Source organism: Phycodurus eques, chromosome 13 (genome assembly GCF_024500275.1).
Source record: "Phycodurus eques isolate BA_2022a chromosome 13, UOR_Pequ_1.1, whole genome shotgun sequence".
NCBI classification, from domain to species: domain Eukaryota; kingdom Metazoa; phylum Chordata; class Actinopteri; order Syngnathiformes; family Syngnathidae; genus Phycodurus; species Phycodurus eques.
In genome coordinates, this window is record NC_084537.1 from 2,456,476 (window position 1) to 2,469,980 (window position 13,505).

Below are 13,505 nucleotides of genomic sequence, written 5' to 3' on the forward strand. Positions count from 1 at the left end.
ATCACAAGATTGTATTATTCCATTAATGAACGCTACTGTACCAACTGAGAGGTGTAAATTATGGGATCCTACATATCCCGTAACAGAAGCAGATAAACACAAACCGATGTTTTCTATTTTAGTAGCACCAAATAATTTCACTTGTATAAACATGATTAGTAAAGGCAAAAAATAGGACCACTTAACGACACACAGTGTAAAGTAACCTTAAAAGTCGGACCAAAATTTATGCCAGTATCACGGAGCAGCAGCTGGTGGTGGTCCGGAGATGATAGACTGTTTGATAGATTACCTAAAGATAAATCTGGATTGTGCACGATTATCACTTTGATATTGCATGTGTCAGTATACCCTATGCCTGTTCAAGATTTAATGGAAAGGGCACCAATGTTTTTGTCCAATCTAGAACATAGGCAAAAATAGATTTATCGTGGCAGAGGCAAAATTATCCAACATAAAATATACATCAACGCCATAGGTGTTCCTCGTGGGGTTCCTTATCAATACAAATTAGCTGACCAAGTTGCAGGAGGATTTGAATACTTCATATGCTGGTGGTGTACGATTAATAAAAATGTTGATGGGATAAACTATATCCACTTCAATGTACAGAGATTAGGAAATTGGACTCAGAGTGGGTTGGAAGCTGTGCATAAGCAGCTCAAAGCTACCTCTTCAAGGACGTTCCAAAACCGCATAGCTGTCGACACGCTCCTCGCAAGAGAGGGAGGTGTTTGCGGTATGTTTGGAGAACAAACAATACTGCTTCAGATGGCAGCTTGACCAGAGCCATCGATGGTCTACGGACCCTCAATCAACACTCCTTGTGGGACAGCTGGATTGACGTTTTTGGTAAATACAAAACCCTAATTTCACCAATATTGATATCAATTGCTGTTTTTGCAGCCATTCTGACATTTTGTGGATGTTGACAATGGTGCAACAATTTCTGCATAGTTTGGAATACATGCACTAAATAATTTGTCAGATCTAAAAATGATTATTATATGTTTCTTCGTCTGTGGTTTAGGATTTTTTTAAGACTATAGCTTTCTTGTCTTCTAATATAGTCCTTCCTCCTACACTGAAATTATGGCCTAGATATTTGACTTGCCTTTTACGCAATTGTAATTTATTTTTGCTAACTTTATGTCCCTCTTCTGCTAGATGATGCAGTAAGGCTAATGAATCTTTGCATGTCTCTCCATCTGGAGATGCCAGGAGAACATCATCTACATATAGTAAAATTTGGCTCACTCCTCGGGGAGTGAATATAGACATGCGTGTTGTCATTACTTGTGAATAAATGGTTGGACTTTCACAGTAACCTTGTGGTAATCTAGTACATGTATATTTTTTGCCCTCAAATGTAAATGCAAACCAAAATTGACTGTTCTTTTCTACTGGTACAGAAAAAAATGCATTACTTATGTCCACCACTGTAAACACAGTAGCGTCTGGTCTTAATGAATTTAACAATGTGTGTGGATCTGGTACGCATGCTGCTCTCTGTATTACTGCAGAATTTACTGCCTGGAAGTCTTGTACCATTCTCCAACCCACTGAAGGTGGGGCCTTTTTTACGGGGAAATTGGATGTGTTACATGGTGATTCTGGACACTCCACTATAACTCCTGCCTTAATTAGTGCTTCAATTACCGGTTTGATTCCTTCACGTGGATCTGGTTTTAATGGATATTGACAAATGCATAGTCTATATTTTGTTTTGGGTCTAGTTTAGTATATTTCTGTTTCTTCGTTGAGGAAGACATCTATCTTCTTCTTTTTGAGTCCTAGCACTCTCTGCGTGGAGGGCATGATTAACATATTCCTCCAGAGGGCCAGTTGCTAGGTTTATCCCATGTTTATCTACCCATCTTTTAATTTGTTCTTTCAAAATTCGCATGTAAAGCATTTTTTAACTGTTGTTGATAAGGGCCCTGAGGATTGGCATCCTCATTCAAGCCGCTGTTTGCTTTAAAACAAGCGGTCATTCTAACCCTGTGCTCTTCAAAAGGTTCCTCGTCTTTTTGTTTCACCCGACTAATTTCCGTGTAATTTGCCCTTTTGCGGAACCTGGCTGTGGTTCTTTCTATTAAACCCCTAACTCGATGTTGTAATTCTCTGTCATTATGTGGCATTACAACACCATGGTTTTTTAGGTCCCAATCTCCTCGGCAAAGGTGCCAATCAGGCCCCATTGCAGTCATCCAAATTTGTTGAGTTTGTGTTCCATTTAAATGATAGGACTGTCTAAGATTTTCCATTTCCTCAACAAACTGGACAATGTCTACTTTGTCGGGTGTGATGCCGGCTACAGACTTTTTCACATCCTCATTAGTCCAGGTCCTATAGACCAAAATAGTTTCTTTGTGGTCCTCTTGTACGTTTGGATTGGATCATCATTGGATATAAATCATTGGATCAATCATTGGATATAAATCCATGTCTCCCTCGTCTGTGGTTATATATGTTATTTTGGGAATGGGAGACAATGTTCCTCCCATAGTTTTAGACCAATTTATTTGTGACCCTCCTGATCGTAAAACTCGTTGAGTTTCGGACTCATGAGTTGGAGGAAGTTCATGAGGTGGCAAAAACGGGTACAGGGGTGCTGATGCCTTTGTTCCCTCATTCGTTTCACACCTTTCTTCAACCATCTTTTTCTCACTAACTCTTACCACTGGTCCTGTCTCGTCATCTTCCTGTCTTTGAAACAACATATCTTTATCCCTACCTGCCTGCCCTTTCTGTTCACTTGCTAAGTCCTTTTTTTTCTGACTTCCTTTTTCTCTTTTCGACGCCATGTTTAGCCAGAAGAATAAGTCGTCATATCGCTCTTTTTCTATTTTTGATATATTATTTTTGTGTCGACATTTTATTTCGTCTCGAAGTTGAACCAATTTTTGCGAATTTAGCTGGCCAGCGAAACCGTATTTGGTTATCCACGTGTTTAAATGTTTTATATTGGAAGGGTTTTGGAGTTAAACATATTTCCAGTCTTTACACGTTAGGCGTTCTTTTGGATCCGTTTTACTGTTATTTTTTCCCATTTTGTGATTTCAGTTTATTTGCACCTAGAGTGACCTAAATACTGACTTTATTCAAAATGACAGGGTGACAATGAATGTCTGGGTTTTGGTAATCCTCAAGCTTCTACCCACACGGGGCGGAGGATTCTTGCATCTGCTTCCAAACCCAGTTGTCACTTACAATCCTGTCTTATAGATTCATACTTTTACACATTCACACGATACTAGTAACGTTTTTACAAACACACGAAAACACGGAATTTAAGTACGTACAGGACTCCGCCGCCCTCTCGGAATTTGTCGGACTCCGCCGTCCCTCTTTTACTTGCCAGTGACTAGTATGACGCAAGGTTTATTCTGCCACAGACTTCTTTGTCGCGCTATTCACTCACTCTTTAATAAATACATTTAACTCACCAAAGTCGTCTTCATTCCTGTGGATTGTCGTCAACCTTCAGATCCCAGTTGAGGAGAACGAAGACCAGTCTCGGATAGGGTCTTACTTGCCGTGGCCACGGTCTCTTAACTGGAAGTCGGCTCCACAACTGGAATCCTCGGGTGTATTGACATCCGGCTCGAAGGACCAATTTAATGTTGGATCTATCTCACCCAACACCGATAAAAATGCACAAAAAGAATTAAGACGCTGGTTTTTTTTGCTCATGAGGAGGGCATATGGGAGATTGTTCAGATTACAGCCTCTCATCACGCTCTAAACAATCTCTCCCGTCGCACCTGTATTTATTTGAAATAGGGAGGTTTTACAAGACATAACATACTACGCTTATAAGACACAACACACTAAGTGGAGGGTTTCAAGGTGAAGACATGAGACCAACACCTGCCACGTCCCTGGCCACGTCCTTGGTCAAGGCGCACCTTCTCTCTGATGATTCCTGCTGAGTCATCTTCCTTTCTCAAAATCGTCCATAATACTAATGCAAGCTTAGCAAATAAATGATAACTTCTACAATATATTTAACATCTGGGAAGGAGTCTTTTGAAGCCAGGAATCAAGATTTGACAGGAAGCTGCTAATTAGGTTAAGGTCCACTTGACGTACACCAGACATTCTCCTAGTGGCCGTCTCACACCAGGGCAGCGTGGAGGAATGGGGTTATCAAGTGGTTGGGAGTCCCTGGGGCACCACCAATTGCGGGAGCATATCCACTACACCCGCCTCTCGCCCGAAGATAACTGGGATAGGCTCCAGCACGTCCACGACCCGAGTGAGGATAAGCGGAACAGAAAAAGTATGTATGTATGAATATATATATACAGACCCTTTCCAAAAAAGTTAGAATATCATGGAAAAGTTTATTTATTTCCATAATTCCATTCAAAAAGTTAAACTTTCAGAAATTATAGATTCAGGGCCCACAATTTAAACAATTTCAAGTATTTATTTGTTTGTTTTTACATAATTTGGGCTTCCAGCTCATAAAATACTGTGAAGAAATCATTTACTTCTACGCTTTTGTGGAAAAAAGAGAAAGAAATTAGGGTCACATTAAATCAATAAAAATCTGGGACTTTCAAAATGATATGTTAATCTTCAATACTTGGTTGGGAATCCATCCATCCATCCATTTTCTGAGCCGCTTCTCCTCACTAGGGTCGCGGGCGTGCTGGAGCCTATCCCAGCTGTCATCGGGCAGCAGGCGGGGTACACCCTGAACTGGTTGCCAGCCAATCTCAGGGCACATACAAACAAACAACCAGTCGCACTCACAGACACAGCTACGGGCAATTTAGAGTCTCCAATTCATGCATGTTTTTTTTCCACGCAGCCATGGGGAGAACATGCAAACTCCACACAGGCGGGACCAGGGATTGAACCCGGGTCCTCAAAACAGTGAGGCTGATGCTCTAACCAGTCGCCCACTGTGCCGCTGGTTGGGAATCCCTTTGCTTTAATCACTGCCTCGATGCGCTGTGGATTTGAGGCAATCTGTCTGTGGCATTGCCTGGGAGTTATTGAAGCCCAGATTTCCTTGATGCTGGCTCTCATTTCTTCCTTGTTTTTGGATCTGGTGCACATCAATTTCCTCTTGATAATACCCCATAGATTTTCAATGGGGTTTAGTGTTTAGTTAGAGTTGGCTTTACTGTGAAGCACTGTGATGACTGTCATGGTTGTGTGTTCCGGTTGTTGTCTTCCCCCTGTCTCGTACACATCTGCTCCTGAGAGCATCTTCACCACCTGTGCCTCGTTCACTGTTGGATATATTGTAGAAGTTATCATTTATTTGCTTAGCTTGCATGAGTATTATGGACAATTTTTAGAAAGAAAGATGTCTCGCCTTCAAGAAGATGACTCAGCAGGAATCCTCAGAGAGAAGGACGTGGCCGGGACGTGGCAGGTGTTGGTGCCATGTTTTCACCTTGAAACCCTCCCCTTAGTGTGTTGTGTCTTGTAAACTTAGAAACCTCCCTATTTTCAAATAAATGCAGGAGCGACGGGAGAGATTGTTTAGAGCTTGTTGAGAGGCTGTAATCTGAACAATCTCCCATGCGCCCTCCTCATGAGAAAAAGAGACCAGCGTCTTCATTCTTTTTGTGTCTATTTATTATAATGTTGGGTAAGATAAATCCAACATTCACCCGAATTACCCCTTGCATTTAACCTTGTGTCTCATTCTTTCTAATCGCGAATTCGTTGTACTTTGTTGTTGTGTTCCAGCATTCCTTGTTTCCACGTCACAGACTCACAGTAAGACTAGACCCTGTTCCGATTATCGACCTCGCCTTTTTGCCTCACGTTTTTGGATACTGTTGCCTTTTTTGGATTGCCTGCCTGTGTACCGACCTCTGCCCGTATAGTAAACCTCACTTTTTTTTAAACTGTCCATTTGTTTTGGAGTCGTGCATTTTTGGGTCCTATCCTCTGTTCTGTTCATGACAGAACGAACTGGCCATAACATGGATCCAGCAGACTCAGACCCGGTGCGCAAAGCCCTTCAAGTGCAGGGTCAACACCTCTCGAAGCAGGATGAGCAGCTTGCTGTCCTCCACCTTCATCCAGAGGGACTATCAGAACATCAGGACAATATGATGAGACAGGTGGCCTCACAGTTTGAAGTTCTTATGAAAATGAGGAACCAGTTGACACAACACCGATACCGCCACGGTACCAACGTTTTCATGTGAAGCAGTTACCATACAACCACCTGCCACCTTCGCTGCTGTCTCCCCACAGCTCTCTCGACCAGAGAGGTTCTCTGGAGATTCTGGGAATATTAAGCCGTTCATCGCACAGTGCGAACTCCACAAAAATCGCTTTCGTCATTTCCCACCTGACTGGTCGTGCGCAGGCGTGGGCTACTGCTGAATGGAGCCGCAATTCCACCGCGTGTCATTCGTAGGCTTTTTTCGTAAAGACTATGGAGCAAATTTTTCAGTTTTCCACACCAGATCGTGAGGCAGCTCGCTCCCTTGTCACCTTACAACAAGGCAAGGGCAGAGTTTCAGATTATGCGAGTTTTGCATTCTAGCAGATGAGAGTCAGTGGAATAATAGGGCACTGCTCAATGCATTTTTTCAAGGACTATCCCCCGCCGTCAAGGATCATTTGGTCCCACTAGACCTGCCGACCGACTTGGACACTCATCGCTCTCGCCGTAAAGATTGACAAGAGGCTTTTGGAACGAGAGCTGGATGGAGTTCAGCGGAGGGCTGCGTCACCGCGCACTTGGAGGACGAGCCTCAGTGACCAGCCAAACCAAGTCAGATCCCCTGTTTCCGGTCTCAATCCACTGGCTAGCATCACCACGGAGGAACCCATGCAACTGGGCAGGTTCCGTCTCTCCCCTAAGGAACGTCAACGCCGGCTGAGGGAAGGGAAAGTGCTTCTACTGCGGGCAGTTGGGTCATTCTGTGAGCAACTGTTACGTCAAGGTTGCCGGTGCCGGTAGCAAGGGCACGGGAGCGGTGAGTCTCAATTTCATTGAGGAAGACCCTACCTGGGTTCTTCCTAAAGTGACACTATGCTCTCCTGATCAAGAAATTCATACACCTGTATTAATTGACTCTGGTTCTGACGCAAACTTACTCAACTCCCTCCTCGTTAGACGGATCCACCTTAGAACCTTTCAAATAAAACACCATCGCAACACCTGTGCTGCAGACGGCAATTTTATGGGCAAGATCACTCACCACACCCAAACACTCACATTGAAATTTCCTGATTCTCACTCGGAACGCATTAGTTTTCATGTTTTTGACGCCATGAATCATGACCTTATTTGAGGGAACCCATGGCTGAAATTACATAACCCCCACGTTGACTGGTCCTCTGGGCTGGTTATATCATGGGGCAGCAATTGCGCCAAGAACTGTTTCAAGCCTCCATGTGATGTTCAGGGCTATGTTTCAAATGACAAGCCACAGACCCCATCTGGGGATCCTGATTTATCTCAAGTGCCCACCTGTTACCAGGACATTAAAGACGTTTTTTCCAAGTCCAAGGCCAAATCCCTTCCACCCCACAGACCTTATGACTGTGCTGTTGACTTGCTGCCTGGAACCACACCCCCACGAGGGAGGTTATTCTCTCTTTCAGGGCTGGAACACAAGGCTATGAAGGAGTAAGTGGATGAATCACTGGCAGCCGGGATTATTCGCCCATCTTCATCCCCTGCGGGAGCCAGATTTTTCTTTGTGGACAAGAAGGACAAGACTCTGCGACTGTGTCGATTACCGGGGTTTCAACGACATAACTGTGAAAAACAGGTACCCTCTTCCTCTCATCTCCACCGCCTTTGAGTTCCTGGAGGGAGCCAAGGTTTTCACCAAACTATACTTAAGAAATGCATATCATCTCGTCAGGATAAGGGAGGCGGATGAATGGAAAACAGCATTCAACACACCAACGGGATATTATGAGTATTTCTTAATGCCTTTTGGTCGAACTATCGCTCCAGCTATTTTCCAGAACTTTGTCAATGATGTCTTGCGTGACATGTTGAATGTGTACGTTTTTGTATATTTGGACAATATTTTGATATTCTCCCCGGATGAGTTGACTCACATCATTCATATCCACTCTGTATTGCAGCAGTTACTGCAGAATGACCTATATGTCAAGGCTGAGAAATGTGAGTTCCACAAGGCGTCAATTTCTTTTCTGGGGTTCGTGCTGGCTCCAGGTGAAATCTAAATGGACCCTTGCAAAGTTGATGCCGTGACTAATTGGCCCACTCCCACGTCACGCAAAGACGTACAAAGGTTCTTAGGGTTCGCTAATTTTTACAGTAAATTCATTCAAAATTTCAGTTCGATAGCCTCGCCTTTGCATGATCTTACCTCGCCACACAGACCTTTTGTATGGAACCCACTTCGTCAGGCAGCTTTGAGAAAACTTAAATCGAGCTTTACCTCCGCTCCCATCCTCACTTTGCCAGATCTCAAACAGCAGTTTGTGGTAGAAGTTGATGCGTCTGATTCCGGTATAGCAGCAGTGCTCTCCCAGAAATGTCTGAAGGATGGTAAATTACATCCTTGTGCTTATCTCTCCAAAAAACTGACCCCAGCCGAGAGAAATTATGACTTTGATGACCGTGAACTGTTGGCAGTCAAGGTGGCTTTGGTGGAGTGGAGGCACTGGCTAAAGGAGGCACATACTCCGTTTTTAGTATGGACAAATCACAAGAACCTGTAATATCTTAAAACTGCTAAGAGATTAAATGTGAGGCAGGCTAGATGGGCTCTGTTCTTCACTAGATTCAATTTCATGTTATCCTACCAACCTGGTTAAAAAAATGGTAAGCCAGATGCCTTATTGCGCATTTTCTGCGCAGATAATTCTTTGTCCAACCCTAAAACCATTTCGCCCGAGCCATGTTTCGTTTTTGCTTTTGTTTGGGACATTGAGATTGTGGTAAAGGAGGCTCTGAAGAACAATCTTAGCCCTGAAAATTGCCCTGAAAAAAAGGATTTATGTGCTTCCGACCTTAAGGGGAAGAGTAATCTACTGGGCTCACACTAACCGGACTGTATGTCACCCAGGCATTGCCAAGACTCAATCTGTGGTCGAACAGCGCTTTTGGTGGCCCAATGTTAGAACAGATGTTCCAATTATGTCAATGCTTGCCATGTATGTGCTGCGAACAAGTCCTCTCGTAAACGTCCTTCTGGGGAGTTGCGACCCCTGCCAATACCACAACGTCCTTGGTCAGACATTTCCGTAGACTTTGTGACAGGTTTACCGGCCTCGAAAGGTAAAACCACCATTCTTACAGTTGTTAACAGGTTCTCTAAGATGGCACACTTCATTGCACTCCCGAAACTCCCCTCAGCTCAAGACACTGCTGAGTTAATGATACACCAGGTATTCAAGTTCCATGGTTTCCCCAAGAATGTGGTATCTGATAGGGGTCCCCGATTCATTTCGCAATTTTGGAAGGAGTTTTGCAGTCTCATAGGTGCTACCGTCAGTCTGTAATCTGGGTTTCACCCTGAAACCAACGGCCAAACCAAGAGGCTGAACCAGAACCTGGAGACTGGGCTCCGATGTCTCGCTTCACAGGAGCCGCGATCCTGGTCTCAGAAACTGGTTTTGGTCGAATTCTTTCACAATTCCCTCCCCTCTGCATCCACTGGTCTATCACCTTTTCACATTGTGCATGGTTACCAACCATCTCTATTTCCTGCCGTAGCCCCAGAGTACACAGTTCCAGCGGCATTGAACTTTGTGAGACGCTGCAGGAGAACCTTGGAGCGAGCGCGCAAGATGCTGCTGTGCTAGGGACGGTCCTACAAGATCGCAGCTGACCGTAGGAGGACACCAGCCCCGAACTACAAAGTGGATCAGCGAGTTTGGCTCTCCACCAAGCATATTCTACTCCGGGTGGAGTAGAATATGCTTGAAGCTCGCTCCCAGGTTCGTTGGGCCCTTCCCCATCACAAAATTTATGAACCCTGTCACCATGAAGCTTAGGCTCCCAAGGTCGATATGGGTCCACCCAGCTTTTCACGTCAGCCTGCTCAAGCCCGCCCGGGGTTCCCCTCTGATATTTCACACTGGAGCTCAAGCAGCTTGGGTTCTGTTCTTTACCCGTCTTCCTCCAAACCCTTGGACCTTGATTCCCGAATGAAAGACACACTTTACTTTCATCAGAAAAGAGGACCTTGGACCACTGGCCGACAGTCCAGTCCTTCTTCTCCTTGGGCCAGTTGAGACGCTTCCTACGTTGGCTCAGGATCAGAAGTGGCTTGACCCGAGGATCCCGACAGTTGTAGCCCATCTCCTGGATGCGTCTGAACGTGGTGGTTTTTGAAGCTGTGACTCCCACCTCATTCCACTCTTTCTGGATCTCTGATACATTCTTAAATGTTCTCTGTTTGATAATCCACTGAAGCCCACGGTCATCTCTTTTGCTGGTGCATCTTCTCCTACACCACATTTTGTCCTTCCACTAGACTTTCCATTGATATGCTTGGACACAGCAATATGTGAACAGCCAGCCTCCTTAGCTATGAACCTTTGTGGCTTATCCATCCTGTGGAAGGTATCAATGATGGTCTTCTGGCCAATTGTCAAGTCTGCAGTCTTCTCCATATTGAACCCAACTGAGATAATTGTACTATCCATCCATCCATCCATTTTCTACCACGTATTCTGGTCGGGTCGCGGGGGAAGTAGCTTTAGCAGGGACGCCCAGAATTCCCTCTCCCCAGCGACTTCATCCATCTCTTCCGGGGGGATCCCGAGTCGTTCCCAGGCCAGCCGAAGGATGTAATCTCTCCAGCATGTCCTGGGTCGTCCCTGGTGTCTCCTCCCGGTGGGACGTGCCTGGAACACCTCACCAGGGAGGCGTTCGGGAGGCATCCGAATAAGAACGGATCGATACAAAGTCCGCATCACTGCAGACGCTGCACCGATCCGCCTGTCGATCTCCCGTTCCATTCTTCCCTCACTCGTGAACAAGACCCCAAGATACTTAAACTCCTCCACTTGGGGCAGGATCTCATTCCCGACCTGGAGAGAGCATGCCACCCTTTTCCGACTGAGGACCATGGTCTCAGATTTGGAGGTGCTGATTCTCATCCCAGCCGCTTCACACTCGGCTGTGAACTGCTCCAGTGAGAGTTAGAGGTCACGGCTTGATGAAGCCAACAGAACTACATCGTCTGCAAAAAGCAGAGATGCAAAACTGCGGCCACCAAACCGGACCCCCTCTACGCCTCGGCTGCACCTAGAAATTCTGTCCATAAAAGTTATGAACAGAATTGGTGACAAAGGGCAGCCTTGGCGAAGTCCAACCCTCTCTGGAAACGAGTCTGACTTACTGCCGGATATGCGGAGCAAACTCTGACTCCGGTTGTACAAGGACCGAAGAGCCCGTATCAGGGGGTTCGGGACCCCATACTCCCGAAGCTCCCTCCACAGGACACCCCGAGGGACACGGTCGAACGCCTTCTCCAAGTCCACAAAACACATGAAGACTGGTTGGGTGAACTCCCATGCACCCTCGAGGACCCTGCCAAGGATGTAGAGCTGGTCCACTGTTCCACGGCCAGGAAAAAAAACACACTGCTCCTCCTGAATCTGAGATTCAACTTCTTGACGGACCCTGCTCTCCAGCACCCCTGAATAGGAGGCTGAGGAGTGTGATACCGTGTAGTTGGAACACACCGTCCGGTCCCACTTGTTAAAGAGGGGGACCACCATCCCAGTCTGCCAATCCAGAGGCACTGTCCCTGATGTGCTAGCGATGTTGCAGAGGCGTGTCAACCAGGGCAGCCCTACAGCATCCAGAGCCTTGAGAAAGGCTTTGCTCATGTTCCCCGGAACATGAGCAAAGTTCTGTCGGAGGTGGGTGCTGGTGGTCTCCACCACCCCCTCCAAGGACTCCAAAAAGGGTGGGTACTCTGACCTGCTGTTTGGTGCATAGTCACAAACAACAGTCAAGACCCGCCCCCCCACCCGAAGGCGGAGGGAGGCTACCCTCTCGACCACCGGGGTGAAACCCAACGTACAGGCGCCGAGCCGGTGAGCAATAAGTATACCCACACCTGCTCGGCGCCTCTCACCGTGGGCAACTCCAGAGTGGAAGAGAGTCCAACGCCTCTTGAGAGGACTGGTACCAGAGCCCAAGCTGTGCGTGGAGGCGAGTCCGACTATATCTTGTCGGAACTTCTCGACCTCACACACCAGCTCGGGCTCCTTCCCTGCCAGAGAGGTGACATTCCACGTCCCTAGAGCCAGCTTCTGTAGCCGGGGATCGGATTGCCAAGGTCCCCGCCTTCGGCCACCGCCCAGCTTGCACTGCACCCGACCCCAATGGCCCCTCTCACAGGTGGTGAGCCCATGGGAAGGGGGACTCACATTACCCTTTCAGGCTGTGCCCGGCCGGGCCCCATGGGTGCAGGACCGGCCACCAGTGGCTCGCCTTCGAGGCCCACCTCCAGGCCTGGCTCCAGAGGGGGGCCCCGGTGACCCGCGTCCGGGCAAGGGAAACCTGAATCCATTAGTTGTATTCGACATAGGGTTTTTTGGAGCGGTGCTTTGTCTGGTCCCTCACTTAGGACCTGTTTGCCGTGGGTGACCCTGCCAGGGGCATATAGCCCCAGACAACTTAGCTCCTAGGATCATTGGGACACACAAACCCCTCCACCATGATAAGGTGATGGCTCAAGGATGGTAGAAAATGAATGGATGGATGGAAGCAGTGATCAACGAGCCCAGAGCTGCACGAGGTATGGTATGCGTTATTTACCATAGTATAGCAGTGGTCAAATGTTATTTTCCTTTGTAGGATAGTCGATGTGCTGCTTATATTTAGGGAGTCCATGGTTGAGTTTAGCTTTGTTAAAGTCATCAAGAATAATGAGGGGTGAGTCTGGTTGTTTTTTTTTTAATTTTGTTTTCTTGTTCAGTGAGCGTTAGTGGTGCAGCTTTCGTGTTAGCTTGAGGATGTAAACACCGGTGAGAATGAAAGATGCGAATTCACGAGGCGAGTAGAATGCCTAACAGTTCAAAAATAGCAACTCTAAATGCGGGCTGCAGTGTGTGCTGAGCTCCGTGACATCAGTACACCATTTTTTCGTTGATATAGAAGCATATCCCGCCGCCTTTTGTCTTCCCAGATAACTCCATGACTCGGTCTGCACGGTGAAGATCGAAGCCCGGAAGCATTATGGCACCATCGAGGACAGCCTCACAAAGCCAAGTCGACACAGGGCGGCAGAACGTCCGAAGTCTTTACTGGTCTTTGTCAAAAGATGAAGCTCGTCTATTTTGTTGGGTAGTTGGGAATACACGATACCACGATATCACAAAATTTAAAAAAAAATTGTCGTCGTGGTCTTGTCTCAGTATAAAATAATGGGATGTTGCGTATAAAATTATGTTTTGAGCCGGCTATACGCACACCGCTTAGCCAGTCTGCTACAGCCAGACTACAGCGCTCAACTTCCTCATTAAGAGTATAAATTCACCAGGCTGGACGCATAACCCAAGTGATGATGTTG